Source organism: Hypanus sabinus, chromosome 1 (genome assembly GCF_030144855.1).
Source record: "Hypanus sabinus isolate sHypSab1 chromosome 1, sHypSab1.hap1, whole genome shotgun sequence".
NCBI classification, from domain to species: Eukaryota; Metazoa; Chordata; class Chondrichthyes; order Myliobatiformes; family Dasyatidae; genus Hypanus; species Hypanus sabinus.
In genome coordinates this window covers 199,164,351-199,182,906 of record NC_082706.1, presented here as the reverse complement: position 1 = coordinate 199,182,906, position 18,556 = coordinate 199,164,351, and the positions used below count along the sequence as shown (strand labels likewise).

At 42.1% G+C, this 18,556-nt stretch overlaps 1 long non-coding RNA gene across 2 annotated transcripts in view; it reads right to left on the bottom strand.

The window, feature by feature from the left end:
- The window catches only part of LOC132401803 (uncharacterized), a 79,391-nt gene that overhangs the window by 5,839 nt on the left and 54,996 nt on the right, over positions 1 to 18,556 (bottom strand). For both annotated transcript variants that reach the window (XR_009514716.1, XR_009514718.1), the window contains exon 2: positions 2,180 to 2,266. This is a non-coding gene — a long non-coding RNA (uncharacterized LOC132401803). The remainder of the gene's footprint in view (positions 1 to 2,179; positions 2,267 to 18,556) is intronic.

Here is an 18,556-nt window from a genome sequence, read left to right as displayed (position 1 = left end):
TTGCCAAGTGTTCTACGAACCCACCACTGTCTGTGTAAGAACCTTCCTCTGACATCACCCCTAAACTTTTCACCAATCACCTTGATTATGTCATTTCCACCTTCAGAAAAAGTTTCCAGCTGTGTCTCTTATCATCTCCTGCAGCTCTATAGTCACCTCTCATCTTCCTGTGCTCCAAAGAGAAAAACCTTAGCTTGCTGAACCTATTTTCATAAGACATGCTCTCTATCCCAGCAGCATCCTGATAAATCTTCTCCATGCACCCTTCCATTTAGAAAATAAAGTTCGATGTTGTGTGTTTTTTTCTGCAATAGCTGGAGCAATGCTTTCAGAATTTGATCATAAGATTTCGGGAACGGATAATTTCCAATGGACCTGCACTACTCCAGAGATCTTCAGTTATACAGTACAGCTTGTTGCCTTTTATGGGTGTAATACAATGTTCGCAGCTCAAGGTCAAAGTCGCATTCTGATGATTTTTGTGCTGAGGAGGCTGACAATCACGCAGCATATTAAAATGCCAAAATCATATGCAATCTCAAAGCTAAATCTGAGTTTGTTGTCATAAGCACTTTTCTGCACAGGTACAGTGAAAAACTTTCTTACGCAGCAACTCAGCCCCGTGGCATCAGACACACATTCATAAAAAGCTGTAAGTTAACTGATCAGAGTAAAAGGGAAAGATTAGCTATGTCTGACACGTGTACTCTGAAACTTGGAAGCTTACAGTGAACTGTGTCACTTGTGTCAATGACCAAGATAGTCTATGGATTGAGCTGGCGGCAGCCTGTAAGTGTAGCCACCCTTCTGGCATCAACGTAGCATGCCCACAACTTACTAACCCTAACCCTAACCATATGTCAGGTCATGCCTTCTTCTCATTGCTACCGTATAGGAATACGTACACAATGTTTTCGGCAACACACACAGAATGCGGGAGGAACTCAGCAGGCCAGGCAGCACCAATGGAGCAAAGTACAGTCGATGTTTCGGGCCAAAACTTTTTGGCAGGACTGGAGAAAAAAAAGCTGAGGAATAGATTTAAAAGATGGGGGGAGGGGAGAGAGAAACGCTGGACGATCGGTGAAACTTGGAGGGGGAGGGATGAAGCAAAGAGCTGGGAAGTTGGTTGGTGAAAGAGACAGAAGGCCATGGAAGAAAGAAGGATGGTGGGGGACGCAGGAGGAAAACCAGAGGGAGGTGATGGGTGGACAAGGACATAACATGAGAGTGGGACAAGGGGTTGGGAAATGGTGAAGGGGAAAGGGCTGTGGAGGGATTACTGGAAGTTTGAGAAATCGATATTCATGCCATCAGATTGGAGGCTACCCAAACAGAATATAAGGTGTTGTTCCTCCAGCCTAAGTGTGGTCTTATCCCAACAGTGGAGGCCATGGATGGACATATCGGAATGGGAATGGAATCCCACAGATGCTGCCTGACCTGCTGCGTTCCTCCAGCATTTTGTATGTGTTGCTCAGATTTCCAGCATCTGCCGATTTTCTCTTGTTTGTGAGGTGTACATGTGAACCTAATAAAGTGACAACTGAGTATGTTTTCTGTTGAAACCTCGTTTTCCTGCCTTTTCCCATAACTTTTAACACCCTTACTAATCAAGAACCTGTCAATCTCTGCTTTAAGTATACTCAATGACTTGGCCTCCACAATTAATATCAAGGATTCATCACCTTCTGGCTAAAGAAATTCTTCTTCATCTCTATTCTGAAGGGTTGTCCTTCTACTCAGAGGCTGTGCCCACTGATCATTCATCTCTCACTATTGGCAACATCCTCTCGCCGTATACTCTCTCTGGGTCTTTTAATATTTATTAGATTTAAATTAGATTCCCTTCCCACATTCTTCTAAACTCTAGTGAGTACAAGCTCAGAGATATCAAATGCTCCTGATACATTAACTCTTTCATTCCAGGGATGATTTTTGTAATCAATCTCTGGACCCTCTCCAATGGCAGCACTTCATTTCTTAGATAATGAACACTAAACTGCTCACAATACTTCTAACCAATGTCTTCTAAAGCCTCAGCATTAAAGAATCATAGAAAACTACAGCACAGATACAAGCCCTTTTGGCCAACTACTGTTAATCTCTCTGGTCCCATTGAGCTGCATCTGGATCATAGTCCTCCTCTAAATATTGAAATCCAACCTACATTCATTACCTCTGTTGGTAGTTCATTCCACACAATGAAGTAGTTCCTCCTTCCATCCAAGGGGTCAGTGTGGACATGGTGGAGGATTACAAATACCTGGAGATACAAATTGACGATAAACTGGACTAGTCAAAGAACACTGAGGCAGTCCACAAGAAGGGTCAGAGCTGTCTCTACTTCCTGAGGAGACTGAGGTCCTTTAACATCTGCTGGACAATGCTGAGGATGTTCTGCGAGTCTGTGGTGGCCAGTGCTATCATGTTTGCTGTTGTGTGCTGGGGCAGCAGGCTGAGGGTAGCAGATGCCAACAGAATCAACAAACTCATTTGTAAGGCCAGTGATGTTGTGGGGGTGGAACTGGACACTCTGACGGTGGTGTCTGAAAAGAGGATGCTGTCCAAGTTGCATGCCATCTTGGACAATGTCTCCCATCCACTCCATAATGTACTGGTTAGGCACAGGAGGACATTCAGCCAGAGATTCATTCCACCGAGATGTAACACAGAGCGTCATAGGAAGTAATTCCTGCCTGTGGCCATCAAACTTTACAACTCCACCCTCGGAGTGTCAGATACCCTGAACCAATAGGCTGGTCCTGGACTTATTTCCACTTGGCATGATTAACCTATTATTATTTAATCATTTATGGTTTTATATTGCTGTATTTCTTCACTATACTTGGTGCGGCTGTAATGAAACCCAATTTCCCTCGGGATCAATAAAGTATGTCTGTCTGTCTGTCTGTTATGTTCTGCGTTAAACATTTCAACTTTTGCTTTGAGGTACAGGAATCTCAGGACCCACACCACCAGGTTCAGGAACAGTTATCTATTACCCCTCAACCATCAGGCTCTTGAACTAGACGGGATAACTTCACTTGCCCCATTACTGAACTGTTCCTACTACCCGTGAACGCACTTTCCAGCATTATTCATCTCATGTTCTTGATATTTATTTAATATCTTTTCTTTTGTATGTGCATAGTTTGTTGTCCTTTGCACACTGGTTGTTTGTCTATCCTGTTGGTTGCGGTCTTTCCTTGATTCTATTGTGTTTCTTGGAGGTACTGTGTATGCCCGCAAGAAAATGAACCTCAGGGCTATGTATGGTGAGGTATGTATACTTTGATAATACATTTACTTTGAGCTTTAAATATCACCCTTAACCCATGACTTCTAATTCTAGTCTCACCCAACCTCGTTGGAGAGAACCTGCTTGCATTTACCCTGTCTATTATGATGCTTCCTTCAGTGAACTATGGATCTGTGTTCCCAGGTCCCTCTGCCTTGCCACACTCTTCAGTGCCCTACTACTGACCATGTCATTTGCCCTCCCAAAGAGCAGCACCTCAGACTTGTCTGCATTAACTGCCATCTGCCACTTCTCCACCAATTTCTCTAGCTGCTATAGGTACCGCAGAAAAACCGTGCAAGGAGGAGAGAAGTGTTTGGTCATTTGAGTCTTCTGCGGTTCTCCTCCCTGTCACCACGGGCACCAGGTTCAAGGTAAACTGGGAGACGACATCAGTAGCTGTTTGGTTAAGCTTTATGTCCTTGATCCCACCCACATGACCCCTATACTTTTAACAGGTAACTTTTCATCCTATATAGGGTAGAGATCTTGGACTTTGAAGGCAGGATATCCTATAAAATGCAGAATATGAAACTATTCTCTCATTTCCCTGAACTCTCCCTACTATAATAAGCTGCTTATCCACTTGGTCACGTGCTTAAAAGTCAGGAATTGACTGAACTTCTCGACAGTTCGATGTGTTCTTACAAACACACGTGATAAAGTCAAAATGCAGAAATAGTTTAAACAATATCTTAATGTTGAAGGAGCTCATTAAGGAGAAGTAACACTAAGGAAGGACAATGGAATTGCTACCAGTGAGAAAAGACAGATTGTTGACAAAATGAAAAGACTTAATGAGATGTGTAGACAGATCCACTTGAAGAGCAATACTAATTTTAACTTGAAGCAAGGTCTCTTGGTTGGGTGAATGTGACAGACTCCATATTTGAAACTGTGGTGAACTACATATACCTGTCTGGACACGCCCCCTGCTGACTGCTCCTGTGGCTCCTCCCACAGACCCCGGTATAAAGGTGATTGAGGCCGGAGCCCAGCCTCTCAGTCTCCAGGATGTAGTATGGTGGTCAACCACTGCTTGTTCCTTCTTCTAGTCAATAAAAGCCGATATCTCGCCTTTATGTCGCAGAGTGAGTTATTGATGGTGCATCAGAGACGATATGCTCTTTTACATTCCTTTAAAGAGTGATTTCACCTTTCCATTGTTCACATGCTTGGTGGGGTTAAAGTTGATTCTGAAGCCAAACGAGAGTGAGGGAAGATAGAAAGAGAATGACTTTCAGGGCAAAAGAGATACAGTACTGTTGATAAGAGTTTTGCACAGTACTGTGTATTGGTTAAAATAGGAAGGTGGTTGGGAAACAGAAATAAGAGAAAAGTCAAAGGGTCACAGAGTCATAGAAGACTACAGCACAGGAACAGGCCCTTCAGCCCATCCAGTCTGTGCTGAGCTACTTAAACTGCTTTCTCCCATCAATCTGCACTGGGATCATCGTCCTCCATAGCCCTTCCATCCATGCACCTATCCAAACTTCTCTTAATAAACTTTGAAATTGACTCTGCATCCATCACATGTACTGGTAGCTCACTCCTCTGAGTGGAGAAATTTCCCCTTATGTTTCCCTTAAATTTTTCACCTCTCACAATTAATCCATGACCTCTGGTTGCAGTCCCAGCCAACCTCAGTGGAAGAAGCTTGCCTGCATTTACCCTTTCTATACCCCACATAAAAAGTGCTTAACTTTGTATGGGCTCAGTAGTATGTGATATTTAGTAACTGGAAATGTATAACATACTGTGCAAAAGTCTTTAACTATATGTGCCTAAGACTTCTGCAGCAGGCTATCAAGATGGCAAATGGAATGATGTCCTTCATTGCTAGAGGGATTGAATTTAAGAACAGTGAGAAAAAAACATTAAACAATCCTCTGAAAACAAATCTAAAAAAGTTTTTATTCCCTTAGTTTCCCATATCAAAAAAGCCTTATCCAGAGTTGATGGTTTAAATAAAAAGTTAGAATGGATATTACTAGAGAGTACGAAGTTAATTAATTCAAAAAATCTACAAAACTGAAACCAAATTTTTAAAGTATGTTTAACAATAGGACTAAGACCTTGTCTACCTATCCTGGAGAACGAAAAAGGAAGAGGAGCTCCCAACAGAGAAGCTAAAGAAAACCCCCTTACCGAATTCTCCTCCAAATGTAACCGTGAAGGGTTATCCATACCATGAATCCAGAAAGTGATATAACGAATATTAATTGCCCAATAATAAAATCTAAAGTTTGGTAGTACCAGTCCTCCATCCTTTTTTGATCTGTGCAATAAAAATTTATTCACTCTGGAGCTTTTATTATTCCAAATGTAAGACAAGATCATGGAATCTATTTTATCAAAAAATATTTTTGGAACAAAAGATGGAACTGCTTGAAATGTATATAAAAATATCGGTAAAATAACCATTTTAATAGCATTTATTCCACCAATTAATGACATCAACAGAGGTGACCATTTAGTAAGCACTTGTTGAATAAATTTAATTAGAGGGGAAAAATTATATTTATATAGGTCTTTAAAATTTTTAGTAATTATAATACCAAGATAAGTAAAATAGTTTTACTGGTACTGGTGAGGCTGCACCTGGAGTACTGTGTGCAGTTCTGGTCTCCTTACTTGAGGAAGGATAGACTGGCTTTGGAGGCGGTGCAGAGGAGTTTCACCAGGTTGATTCCAGAGATGAGGGGGTTAGACTATGAGGAGAGTTTGAGTCGCCTGGGACTGTCCTCTCTGGAGTTCAGAAGAAAGAAAGGAGATCTTATAGAAACATATAAAATTATGAAAGGGATAGATAAGATAGAGGCAGGAGTTGTTTCCACTGGTGGGTGAGACTAGAACCAGGGGACATAGCCTCAAGATTCAGGGGAGTAGATTTAGGACAAAGATGAGGAGGAACTGCTTTTCCCAGAGAGTGGCAAATCTGTGGAATTCTCGGCCCAATGAAACAGTGGAGGCTACTTTAGTAAATATACTTAAGGCAAGGTTGGATAGGATTTTGCATAGTAGGGGAATTAAGGGTTATGAGGAAAAGGCAGATAGATGGAGCTGAGTTTACGGATAGATCAGCCATGATCTTATTGAATGACGGAGCAGGGTCAGAGGGCCAGATGGCCTACTCCCGCTCCCACTTCTTATGTTCTGCACAGTACTGTATGGCATCATGAATTACAAAGCAAATGGATGAATTTACCAATGTAAATAATCAGCACAAGGGGAAATGAGAGAGAAAAAAAAATGGAGTGAGAATGGACTGGCCCTCTGCTGGAAACCATAGATGGCCTGTCCTGGGTTTGGATGACTGTGAGTCTGTACGTGGGTGAGTGGGAGGGAGGAACGGGGCTTGTTCTCCTGGTGTTCTTTAGTTGTGCTCTGTTTTATTGTGTTCAATGTTACTCCACAAGGCATTGTATGCATGCTAAATTAGAAACATAGAAACATAGAAAACCTACAGGCCACTCAGCCCACAAAGTTGTGCCGAACTGTCCCTACCTTAGAAATTACTGGGCTTACCTATACCCCTCTATTTTTCTAAGCTCCGTGTACCTATCCAAAAGTCACTTAAAAGACCCTATCATATCCGCCTCCACCACCGTTGCCGGCAGCCCATTCCACGCATTCATCACTCTCTGAGTAAAATCATCTCCTTTGTCGCTACTCCCCAACACTTTTAACCTGTGTCCTCTTGTGGCAACCTGGGAAAAAGCCTCTGACTAGCCACACGATCAATGCCTCTCATCATCTTACACACCTCTATCAGGTCACCTCTCATCCTCCGTCGCTCCAAGGAGAAAAGGCCAAGTTCACTCAACCTGTTCTCATAAGGCGTGCTCCCCAATCCAGGCGACATCCTTGTAAATCTCCTCTGCCGCTGGAATATGTGGCAACTCTTGTAGGCTGCCCCCTTCACATCACTGGGATTTTCTTTCATTTAGAGATACAGGATGATAGCAGGTTCTTCCAGCCCAACGAGCGCATGCACCCAATTAACCAATTAATCCATATGTTTCTGAAACATGGGAGGGGAGCAGCGCACATGGAGGAATCCCATGCCATCATGGTGAGAGCATAGAGACTCCTTACAGACCGCGGCGGGAATTGAACCCCAGATGTTGGCACTGTAAATGATGTGTTAACAACAATCCTACTGTACCTCCCAGGTTGTGTTGGTTGTTAACGTAAATGATGGATGTGAGATTAATTAATCTCATGTACATACTGACTTGTCATCTCACTTCTTGATATTTATGGCTTATTTATTTATTTTGTATTTTCACAGTTTGCTGGCTTCTGCACACTGTATGAACTCCCAGTATGCCTGCAAAAAATTGAATCTCTGGCTTCTATATGGTGACATATATGTACTTTGATAATAAGTTTATATTGAACTTTGAACTTTTTGAGCGTGGAATCTGAGCCTAAATCTGAATTGAACCAGGGAAGTATAACAAGGGGCAGGAGGCTGTTGAAAGTACAAAGTATTCTGTTACTTGATGAGATGGCAAAGGGTTGGAGTAAAGACATAGTTGTGAGCATAACTAAAACCTCTGCCCATTACATTTCTATTCAGAATCAGAATCACTTCATTGCCATTTTGTGAAATATACCGGAACTGATTATGATTCGGTGCCAAGCATAAACTGCAGGACAGAACCATAACAGACCAACAATTTAGAAGGCAATGGTGCAAACAGCCATGAACAATCAACAATAGTCACATGTGCAGACGTCAATAATCAATCTTAAGTAAATGTGAACATAACAACAGACCCAGTAGTTATCAACAGAACAGTGAGAGCAGGAAAGGACATTTAACGCATGTTTGCCAGGGACATTTCGGGTATTACTGTTGAGTGAGTTTTGTTGAGAAGCTGGATAGCTGCAAGCGAGAGGCTTCAGAAGCATGTAGTCCTGGTGGTGATGGACTTGTAGCACCTCCCTGATGGCATTTGGGTGTTAAGATGAGTGGAGTATTGTAGACACAGTGTCAGCCATTTTTATACCAAACACTTTATTGGTCCAGGCAGGCCAATGTTTAACTCTGTAAAGAAGTCTCCAGTATTATAATCACAACAGGCTGGAGGGTAACTAAAACCAGAGATACAAATCATATATCTGTTCCGGTATACAAATATTCCCTTTTCTTTATTATAGACATCCGTTAGTCTCGAGAGACCATGGATTTGTGCCTTGGAAAGTTGTATGGGAGACCGGCAGTTCCCCGTGCTGCAAGTCTCCCCTCTCCACGCCACCAAGGGAAGGGCAAGGGCTGATACAGCTTGTCACCTCTGCATTTGCGGAACAATGTGTGGTTAAGTGCCTTGCTCAAGGACACAACACACTTCCTTAGCTGAGGCTCCAACTAGTGACCTTCAGATCACTAGACCAACGGGTTAACCACTTGGCCATGCCCTTTTCAATGATACATTAATTAACTCTTGCCATAAATCATGCTGTGTTTCAACATAACAAATATGCTTGCAGGTAGGAGACACCTTAATATTTACCAAGTACAGGGTTTAGGATGAAAGGTGTTATAAGTGTACCACTAATGTTCTTAGTCAGCTAAAGAAGGCACTTGATCAACCAGAAAGCAAAGTGACTGCGAAACTGGCTGTCCAAACAAACAGTGCATGAAGCAGTGGAATCACTTGCAACAAGGAAAAAGAGGAACTGCTGTATTGGTTAAAATTGTTTTGAAATATTTTTTATCTTCTTTCCTTGCTAACCAAAAACTAGAGCAAAAAAAAGTTCTGATTGTTACAAACACTCAGTGGCCACTTTGTGAGGTACACCTGCACACCTGCTTGTTATTGCAAATATTGAAACAGCCAATCATGTGGCAACAACTCCATGCATAAAAGCATGGTTGAAAGGTTCAGTTATTGTTAAAAGGTTATAATGGGGAAGAAATGTGATTTAATTAACTTTGACTGTGGAATGATTGTTGGTGCCAGACAGGGAGGTTTGAGTATCTCAGAAACATCTGATCTAGAATTTTCACACATAACAGTCTCTAGAGCGGGGTCCCCAACCTGGAGTCCACAGACGCCTTGCTTAATGGTATTGGTCCATGGCATAAGAGAGGTTGCAAATGCCTGCTCTACAGTTACAGAGAATGGGCCGACAAACAAAATACATCCAGTGAGCGGGAGCTCTGTTCGTGAAAACACCTCGCTAATGGGAGAAATCAGAGGAAAATGTCCAGAATGTTTCAAGCTGACAGGAAGGTAACAGTAACTCAAGTAACCACACGTTTAAACAACGGTGTGCAGAAGGGCATCTCTGGACGCACAACACATGGAACCCGGAGTGGATGGGCTACGCAGCAGAAGACCATGACAAATAAAGTGGCGTCTACACTGGAATTCATGGCGAGTGGTTCCGGGTTCGAATCCGACAGGCTACTTGCATGATTTCTACTCCTGCTGGGTTGTCCATCAAGCTGACATCTCATCCTTGTAAAAATCAGACAAATGTTAAGAAATGGCAATGTTGTTGCCCAATGCACCACAGGACACGAGTGTATAAGTTAATGTTTCATTTATTCAGGAAACAAATAATAACCTTAATGTTAGAAAACCCTTGAGCTCGCACATGATACTAGACTTGCACTTGAATGCAGGTTCTGTGGTTGAGAATATTACTTAGTTCTGGTTTGCTACAGATTCCTTTTCACAGGTTTGATATGCATGAGAAATTAGCACAGGAGTTATCATTTCACAAGCATCCTGTGAAACTGCAGTGCCACAGCATGCCTTGGGAAAGTAGTTCTGTGAGTACAGACTGATACATAGTGATAGTGATAGCAAGGAAGATTAACAGGTTGATACTGTAGTGAATAAGGGTACCATAGTAGTGTGATGGTTAGCACAGTGTCAGCAAGCAGCAACTGGTGTTCAATTCCTGCTGCTGCCTGTAAGGAGTTTGTATATTCTCTCCGTGGCCGCACTGGTTTTCTCTGGGTGCTCCAGTTTCCCTCCACATTCCACAGGCATACGGGTTAGCAAGTTACCCCATAAGACCATAGGACATAGGAGCAGAATTAGGTCATTTGGCCCATCGAGTCTGCTCCAGCATTCAATCATGGCTGATCTTTTCTTTCCCCTCCTCAGCCTCACTCCTTGGCCTTCTCCCCATAACCTTTTGATGCTGTGTCCAAGCAAGAAACGATCAATTTCTGCCTTAAGTACACTCAACGATCTGGCCTCCACAGCTGCCCGTGGTAACAAACTACACAAATTCACCACCTTCTGGCTAAAGGAATTTCTCCGCATCTCTGTTTTGAATGGATGTCCCTGTATCCTGAGGCTGTCCCCCACCATGGGAAACATCCTTTCCACATCTACTCTGTCTAGGCCTTTCAACGTTCAAAAGGTTTCAATGAGATCCCCCCTTCACCCTTCTGAATTCCAGCAAGTACAGACCCAGAGCCATCAAACATTCCTCGTATGATAACCCACTCATTCCCAAAATCATCCTTGTAAACCTCCTAGGAACCCTTTCCAATGCCAGAACATCGTTTCTGAGATGAGGACCTTAAAGCTGTTCACAATACTCAAGTTGAGGCCTCACCAATGCCTTACAAAGCCTCAGAATCATGTCCTTGCTCTCGTACTCTGGACCTCTTGAAATGAATGCTCACATTGCATTTGTCTTCCTCACCACTGATTCTACCTGCAAGCTAACCTTTAGGGTGTTCTGCACAAGGACTCTGTGGACATGCAATGTTGGTGCCAGAAGTGAACTGCCCCCAGTACAATTCTCAAACTGTGTTGATGCAATATGATGCATTTTACTGGATTTTCCTATGTACATGTGAGAAATAGAGCTGATCTTTAACCTTTAGTGAGATGCCTTTGATGAAAAGCGGAGGGAGAAGAAGTTGGAATAGTAGTGGGTGAGGGTATTTGATAGGGTAAGCGTCACCTGACATCATTTCCTGTCATCGGCCAACAAAAGGTCAGTGGAACTCTGGAGATCTGGTGTCAAAAGCTGTTTGTAAGGAGGTGCTGCCAATATAAATTCCTACATTCTCCCAAACAATGTGTTGCTATGGATCAGGAGAATCCCTGTGAAAATTCCCAAAAGGCATTTTGTGGGGTGGAGCCAATATATGAATCAGAATCAGGTTTATTATCACCAGCATGTGTCAAGAAATTTATTAACTCAGCAGCAGCAGTTCAATGTAATACATAATATAGAGAAGAAAAAACATAATAATAAATAAATAGATAGATAAATAAATGAATAGATAAATCAATTACAGTATACACATATTGAATAGATTAAAAATCATGCAAAAACAGAAATAATATATATTAAAAAGGTGAGGTGATGTTCATGGGCTCAATGTCCTTTTAGGAATCGGGTGGCAGAGGGGAAGAAGCTGTTTCTGTGTGCCTTCAGACTTCTGTACCTCCTTCCTGATGGTAACAGTGAGAAAAGGGCATGCCCTGGGTGCTGGATGTCTTTAATAATGGTCTTTCTGAGACACCGCTCCCTAAAGATGTCCTGGGTACTTTGTAGGCTAGTAACCAAGATGTTGCTGACTGGATTTACAACCCTCTGCAGCTTCTTTCGGTCCTGTGCAGTAGCCGCACCCCCCCCCCCCCCCCCACCATACCAGACGGTGATTCAGAATGCTCTTCATGGTACACCTATAGAAGTTTTTGAGCGTTTGTTGGCATACCAAATTTCTTCAAACTCCGAATGAAGATTGAATAGGTTAGGATTTTATTCTCTGGGGCACAGTAGAGTGAGGGGATTCAGAATCAGATTTAATATCATTGGCACCTGTTGTGAAATTTCTTGTTATGCGGCAGCAGTACATTGTGATAGATAATAAATACTAAGTTACTGTTAGAAGTGTATATATACTTTTTTTGAGTTAAATTAAGTAAGTGGTGCAAAAAGGGGAAAAACAGGAACAGTGTTGAGGTAGAGTTCATGAGTTCAATGTCCATTCAGAAATCTGATGGCAGAGGGGAAGAGGTTGTTCCTGAATCATTGAGGGTGTGCCCTTAGGCTTCTGTACCTTTTCTTGATGACAGCCATGAGAAGGGAGCAAGTCCTGGGTGATTGGGGCCCTTAGCGATGAATGCCGCCATTTTGAGGCATTGCTTCTTAAGGTGTCCTGGATGCTGGAGAAGCTAGTGTCCATGATGGAGCTGAATGAGTTCACTAAGTTCTGACTGGGATTTGACATAGACGTACAATATTATGAATGATAGAGACAAACAGGCTTTTTTCCACTGAAGTTGGGTGAGACTGGAATTAGAGGTCATAGGTTATGAGTGAAAGGTGAAATAGTTAAGGGGAACTGAGGGTCAGCTTTTTCACTCAGAGAGTGGTATGAGTGTGGAATGAGCTGCCAGTTGAAATGGTGGATGTGGGTTCGATTATAATATTTATGTGAAGTTTGGATAAGCACATGGAGAGGTATGGAGGGATATGGTGCAAGTGTAGGTTGAGCAGACTAGGCAGAATAACAGTTCAGCACAGAATAAATGGGCTGAAAGACTTGTTTCTGAGCAGTAGTGGTCTATGACACTAAGTGCTTTTAACAATTATACAAATATCTGAGAAAGAAAGTTGCATGAGAGAAGTGAAGACAATGATTCTATCATTGATAACGAAACACGAGGGTCTTAAAGCAGTGTAGACAGGAAAATTAATTGCACTCATTATGTTGGTGGGTGCAAGCCTTTCAGAGGTGTAAAACTTTTACAAGCTTTGCTGTCATTATAATTTATATATATTGCTTCAGTAATTTTGCTGTGTGTTGTTGATGGATGATCTCTGATAAAAAAATACACTCCAGATTCTGCATGTAATCCCACAAGTGATCAGTTATAATCCATAACAAAATAATCATAATTTTGTTTGTTGTATAATATGATTATCTTTGATCACAGGTGAGAAAACTAAACTGAAATAATCCTCAAACTTATATCAAATTTATAAACGGAAGTGTGTGTATGCATCGATTACACAATTTAACACTCATAGCAGCAAAGTATGCAAACAATGGATATGCACTGAGTCCAAGTAAACAGATCCATAGATGGTTATTAGTGGATGTAAGTGTATACTGAAACACAGAGAGGAAATTATGATGCTTATCCAAGATTTCTGGAAAGCATAAAAGAACTAGTAAAGAGCCTTGTGTGAGCTATCAGTGGATGTGGGGAGGATGTTTCCTGTAGTGTGTGCATCTAGGTCTAGGACCAAAGGGAACTGATATAAAGGCTGACATTTCAGTGGAGTTGTAGGACAGAAATGCAGATGCTTGTCTGAAATATTTAATGAATCCCTCCATCTGACGCTTAAAATCACATGGAAAAGCAGTAGAAATTTCCCCATATCCCCCACAAAATGGACCTAAAAGTTGGTTATCATATTTCATTGTTTGCAAAGTGTGGCATTTTAAATAAAATCAGCAGATCTATCCTAACATGCTGATGCAATTACAAAGACGGCACATGGGCAGCTATATTTCAATAGGAATTTCAAAATCTTTTCTATGTCACCGAAGACTCAACAAAAACCTCTACAGATGTACAATGGAGAGCATTCTGACTGATCACTGGTGCACAAATGTGTGGCCATAAAATCATTCAAAGTCTTCTTCTACCAGATGCCCTGGATGAACCAAGAGATCTGCAACCTGCTGAGGGCTAGACACAGCATTCAGGTCTGGCAAGCAAGGAAAGTACAAAAGATTCAGGTACAACCTCCAGAAAGCTAACTCCCATGCGAGATGGCAATTTCAGACCCAACGTGAATCAGTAAGGGATGCTCGAGAGCTGTGGCAGGGCTTGAATGCTATCACCTCCTACTAAGTGAAACCAGGCAACATATGTCACAACAAGGTCTCGCTCCCAGATGAGCTCAATGCATTTTCAATTCACTTTGATCGACAGAACATGGAGGCACTTTCACGAAGTCCCTCAGCTCCCATCGGACCTATGATTTCAGTCTCTGAGACCAAAGTTTCAGTGTATTTAATATTTCAGTAATGTTTGAGTAATATTGTAATTATATTGTTTCATTAAGCATTCTTTGTTTGTTTACATAATTCATTACAGGTTATATGTAAAAGTATGTGAATGACATATGTCATTATGCCACCGCATCCTATTGAAAGGAAACTAAATGCGCATGCATCCCAGGCTCCTGAGACTCTTTCCTGAATCGTTTTTGGAGCTAGAAAACATAACAGTGGTGACAAGGTGGTTTTAAAATGAACCCATGAATCACAACAAGACGTATGAGTTAAATGAAAGTGCAACACATGCTTTGTTTTGGAAGGGGAGAGAGGTGGTTGAGTTAAAAAAAACCCAACAGAATAAGGACAAAATTCATGGGATCATAAACAGTGAGTACAAGGGTGACAAAAATAACAACATTTAAAGAAGCAGAAATGGCCGGCTACATCAGAAATATAGACATGCTCGATTGCACAACAGATAACTGGATGATGTATACTGAATGAATTGAGCAGTATTTTGAAGCAAATGAAATAGACAATGAAAAGTGAGTGCCAGTGCTATTGAACGTAATGGGTGGGAAAGCATACAGCTTGCTTAGAAGTTTGACTGCTTCAACCACACCAGCCAAAATGAGCATTGCAGATATCAAGGACCTAATGCAGGAACATTTAGAACTGAAGCCATTTTTGATTGCAGAACATTTTAGGTTTCATAAGTGGAATATCAATAAAGGGAATTCCATTTCAGCTTAAGTGGTTGAATTGATGAAATTGTCTGAGCATTGTCAATTTAGTTGTGGGCTTAATGACACACTGAGCGACTTTTTAGTTTGTGGAATCTTAAAGAAAGGTCACCATCAACCCAGTACTGAAAGTAGATTAATACCCTCTGTCCAATAAAGAGGATATCTTTGCAAATCTTTCTGGAGGAAAACACTTCAGCAAAGTGAAATTAGCTGAGGTCTACCTAAAGATGGAGATTGAAGAAGAGTCCAAAATGTTTCTCACCATAAACACTCACAATGGGCTTTATCACTACAATAGGCTTATTAATGGAGTAGCACCTGCAGCTGCACGCTGGCAGAAAGCTATGGACCCTGTGCTGCAAAGCTGACCAGATTCTCCGTGTTACCTGGATGACAAGGAACATCTCTAAAATCTAAACACAGTGTTAAAAAGATTAGAAGATTATGGGTTCTGAGCAAAACACAAGAAGTGTGAATTCTTGAAACCAGGCATCATTTACTTTTGTCTCACCTTTGACGCATAAATATTACACCAGTGTGCTGAGAAAATTCAAGCAGTAGTTGATGCCCCAAAGCCAAATGATGTGTTACAATTGCTGGCTTTTTTTGGGGATTTGTCAATTACTATCACAAGTTCCTGCCATAACTGGCTACGGTGCTCCGCCCCTTGAACTCATTATTATAGATCAGGAAGAAATGTCAATGGAAAAAGCAGTGTGAGGTGCTTTCCAAAAGACAAAGGGAATGGTGACACTGTACTTGCAAATTATGATCCACATCACCCAGGGAAGCTTGCTTGTGACAGTATAGGTGCAGTCATGTCATGTGTCATGAGAGATGGAAGTGAGCACCCCATAATCTTTGCGTCATGTTCCCTTATCGTTACAGAGAAAAATTACACACACATTGACAGAGAGGCCTTGAATTTGGTTTGGGTGCAAAGTGTTTCAAACAGCATTTGTACGTGAGAGTTTACCCTCATCACCACTGGTGTCAAGTCAAGTCAAGTCACTTTTTACTGTCATTTCGACCATAACTGCTGGTACAGTACATAGTAAAAATGAGACAACGTTTTTTCAGGACTATGGTGTTACATGACACAGTACAAAAACTAGACTGAACTACATGAAAAACTACACTAGACTACAGACCTACACAGGACTACAGAAAGTGCACAAAACAGTGCAGGCATTACAATAAATAATAAACAAGACAATAGGGCAGTAAGGTGTCAGTCCCAGCTCTGGGTATTGAGGATTCTGATAGCTTTGGGGAAGAAACTGTTACATAGTCTGGTCATGAGAGCCTGAATGCTTCGGAGCCTTTTCCCAGATGGCAGGAGGGAGAAAAGTTTGTATGAGAGGTGCGTGGAGTCCTTCATAATGCTGTTTGCTTTGCGGATGCAGCGTGTAGTGTAAATGTCCATAATGGTGGGAAGAGAGACCCCGATGATCTTCTCAGCTGACCTCACTAACCGCTGTAGGGTCTTGCGATCCGAGATGGTGCAATTTCCAAACCAGGCAGTGATGCAGCTGTTCAGGATGCTCTCAATACAGCCCCTGTAGAATTTCAATCCACAGAAGGACGTTCCATGAACAGCAGCAGCACAAATGCAGAGATGGGATCTGTTTCTTGGAGGATAAAAGTAGAAGATCAAAATCAATGGGACAACTAATCATGGCAATACTGATGGATTGTCTCATTTACCCCTGAAAAAAGGAATTATCTAAAAAAACTTACAGAAGAGAAAACTCTCCCTGACGTATTATCCCTAATGGAAATCGAAAAGTCTCCTTAGCGCGACAGAGATGATTCAAAGGAAAACCAGAAAAGATGCCATGTTGTCTCAGGTCTACATGGCCACCTGAAATGGGTGGAATATGCAGCAGAAATCCCAGTTCCCCTATTTTTACCAGTGCCAGGATTAACTTGCTCTTGACAAGGGCTGCTTTACGTAGGGATTGAGGGCCGTTGTACCATCCAAGCTGAGAGGTAAAGTGTTGGAGGAGCTACACACAGGTCATCTAGGCATGTTCAAAATGAAAGCGTTGGCTCAAAACTTTGTTTGGTGGCCTGGGATAGATGAGCAGATCAGGCAGCTTGCTATTCACTCTTCAGGATGCCAACACTTCCAGAAGATGCCAAGAGCAGCACCTCTCCAGTCTTGAGAATGACCTGCATTGCCCTTGCAGAGGATTCATGTGGATTTTGCCAGATAATTCATGGGCACAAATTTCTTGTTAGTGATGGATGCAGTTACAAAGTGGCCAAAAGCATTTCCAAATGTTTCCACTACAGCCTTGCATATTTCTGATATGTTGAGAATCCTCTTCTCAAGGAACGTTCCTGAACACTTGGCCAGTGACAATTGGACACAGCTTGTTGTGGAACAGTTTCAGTCGTTCCTGAAAATGAATGGGGGAAAAACTTATATTTCATCTGCACCATTCCACCCAGCTGCAAATGGGTTGGCGGGAAGGTTTGTCCAGAATCTAAGGAGCACACGGTGATCAATGTCAGCAGAACACACAACACTGACACAGAATCAGACACTTCCAAACTTCCTCCTTGCATATCTCAGTGCGGCACCCTCCACAGCCAACAGCTCACCAGCAAAGCAATCCCTGGGTTGTCCCTCACGTTCGCGCTTGGATCTCCTCAAAGCCAACCTCAGATGGAGTTTGCAGCACAAAGATTTGAGGCAAACTGAGGGCTCCTTAAACCAGGAGGTTTGATGTTTCACTCCTGGGCAAGCAGTCCTGGTGAGGTATTCCAGAGGTGTTCAAAAGTAGGCCCTTGGAAAGATTAAGGGCAGCATTGGAGTGCTGTCTCCTACATACGCAATGGAGATTGCATCTGATGTCATCTGGAGACGGCACACTGAGGAGAGAAGATTCGATCATTAAAGATGTCCAGAGCTGTCAGAGCCACTTCCTGCGGTCTCGGAGTCAACTCCTACAACCACCACGGAGAAGGCCCCCAGACCTGAGGTTGTTTCACAGCCACAAGTCTCACCTGCCAAGCAGAGTGACAACCCCACCACCCCTTATCCGGAAAGATGTTATCCCACCTGTAGTGATATCACATGTCACGTCTAAGAGCTTGGAGCATGCGCAGAAGTGACAGAATGATCAAGAAACTTGTGTGGTGAAAACATGGTTGCTGTTTGCTGTTGTAAATAAAAGTTCTAGTTTTAATTCTTCCAGAATATGGTTTGTTCTTAGTAACCCACGGTACATACAAAGAACACAACACCACCAGAGAAAGAAATCCTCCACAGCAATTAATTCTTTAGGCCTGCATTCTATATTGAGTTGGAGTTTCTAGCTCAGCAGGGAAGAGTGTTGTGTATTTAATATTTCAGTAATATTTGAGGAATACTGTAAATTTATTGTTTGATTAAGCATTCTTTCTTTGTTTACATAATTCATTTTGGGTTATATGTAAGAAGTACGTGAATGGCATACTTATTATGCCACAATGACATATTTGAGCGCCTCA